Consider the following 2,701-nt stretch of genomic DNA (forward strand, 5'->3'; position numbering starts at 1 on the left):
GGACAACAGGACGAAGACAATCGGACGAGGACAACAGGATGAAGACAACAGGACGAGGACAACAGGACAAGGACAACAGGACGAGGACAACAGGACGAAGACAACAGGACGAGGACAACAGGACGAAGACAACAGGACGAAGACAACAGTACGAGGACAACAGGACGAAGACAACAGGACGAGGACAACAGGACGAGGACAACAGGACGAAGACAACAGGACGAGGACAACAGGACGAAGACAACAGGACGAAGACAACAGGACGAGGACAACAGGACGAAGACAACAGGATGAAGACAACAGGACGAAGACAACAGGACGAGGACAACAGGAAGAAGACAACAGGATGAGGACAACAGGACGAAGACAACAGGAAGAAGACAACAGGACGAAGACAACAGGAAGAAGACAAAAGGAAGAAGACAACAGGAAGAAGACAACAGGACAAGGACAACAGGATGAAGACAACAGGACGAGGACAACAGGACGAAGAGTTCTGCTTCCCGCTTTAGGATGAAGCTGATTTTTAATACTTCATGTGATTTAAATATTAGAGGAAAAGGAGATTATCATATTATTAGAAGCAATAATTGAACCAACAGACCATGAGGCCACTCAAGTGTCTTCAACCTGCATTGTCTCTGATGGCCAGCAGGGGGCGACTGTAGTGCGAGTTGCTAGCTGACAGCGATCATTCTGTCAATAGTTCCATCATCTCTGACTTCTTTATTAAACACTCGAGTTCCTCAACCAGCAGGAAACTGTGAGTCAACCATGACAGGAAGTAGTGCTGGTGACTCAACCCTCAGAGAAAGACTTTTATTATCTATCAGAGAGTAGCAGCTTCACCTCGGGATCAATAAAGTATCTATCTATGATCATGAAGGAAACCTGCTGTGTTGAAGCTTCTCTGACAACAATGCAGCAGCCAGTATGTCCTCCTTCTAACTTTAGATTCTGCTCCTGAATGCTCTGGATTTGATTGGACCAGAGAAGGTAGGCGGGGCTTTGAAGGCCGTTTTGGACGCCCCTGGGTTTGCCAGATATGAGAGCAGTTATCAGGTGAACAGGTGTTGCAGCGATGGAAGCGGGCAGTGGAACTGCTTCAGATAGAAGTGATTGTACCCGAGCTAAAAAGCCTCTGCATGTTTCTAATAAGCTCCAGCAGCAGAAAGCTGCTCAAACTAGGATCAATGTTGGAGATGCTTTTAAAACATGGAGAGAGGTTAGAACTAGAGCTGAAACGATTCCTCGAATAACTCGAATAATTCGATTACAAAAATTAATCGAGGAATTTTCGCTGCCTCGAGGCTTCGTTTTTTTTTTGCGTCATCAAAACTTTGGTATGAGTATAAAACACGTTTAATGTAGCTGCAGCTACCTGCTCCTCTCTCTGACACACAGACACTTCAACACGCACACACACACACACACACGCGAGCGCGGCGCGCCCCTTTTAACTTTTAGTCAGCACACAGTTGATCCGTGATCCAAACGAGCCAGTCGGGAACACGTGATCCGGTCAAACGGCTTTTCTCCGTTCACTCTCTCCGTGTCTGCAGCTAACATAACGATAGCAGCGTCCTCTCACAGTCTCTGTCATAGACACGTCTATGGTCTCTGTAGTCTCAGCTAACGTAACGATAGCAACGTCCTCACAGTCTCTGTCATAGACACGTCTATGGTCTCTGTAGTCTCAGCTAACGTAACGATAGCAGCGTCCTCTCACAGTCTCTGTCATAGACACGTCTATGGTCTCTGTAGTCTCAGCTAACGTAACGATAGCAACGTCCTCACAGTCTCTGTCATAGACACGTCTCTGGTCTCTGTAGTCTCAGCTAACATAACGATAGCAGCGTCCTCTCACAGTCTCTGTCATAGACACGTCTCTGGTCTCTGTAGTCTCAGCTAACATAACGATAGCAGCGTCCTCTCACAGTCTCTGTCATAGACACGTCTATGGTCTCTGTAGTCTCAGCTAACGTAACGATAGCAACGTCCTCACAGTCTCTGTCATAGACACGTCTATGGTCTCTGTAGTCTCAGCTAACGTAACGATAGCAGCGTCCTCTCACAGTCTCTGTCATAGACACGTCTATGGTCTCTGTAGTCTCAGCTAACGTAACGATAGCAACGTCCTCTCACAGTCTCTGTCATAGACACGTCTATGGTCTCTGTAGTCTCAGCTAACGTAACGATAGCAGCGTCCTCTCACAGTCTCTGTCATAGACGCGTCTATGGTCTCTGTAGTCTCAGCTAACATAACGATAGCAGCGTCCTCTCACAGTCTCTGTCATAGACACGTCTCTGGTCTCTGTAGTCTGTGAGCGTGCTGAATGCACGCGCTGCAGGAGCAGACAGAGATACACTTTTAACAATAAACAGGCTGATTATATGAAATCTCTAATGTCTTCAAAGCTAAATCAAGACAGAACTTGTTTGAGGAATAATAATTTAGCAAATATATATAGATATATATATATATAGAACATAATGCTTTCTCTATTAAATGTACAGTAACAGATGTGTCGGCTACACAAACCAGTATTTGTTATTTCAGCCATTAAAACGTGTTTGGTCTGTATTTTTCATCTACCTGCCGCCTTGACCAGTGAATCAGAAAGTGAATTTGGGACCCTGTCAGTAATATGGTGAGCATCATCAGCAGCTGTAGAGCAGAGGTGGTTGGCTGTAACAAGCA

This window comes from Symphodus melops (genome assembly GCF_947650265.1).
Source record: "Symphodus melops genome assembly, chromosome: 21".
NCBI lineage: Eukaryota > Metazoa > Chordata > Actinopteri > Labriformes > Labridae > Symphodus > Symphodus melops.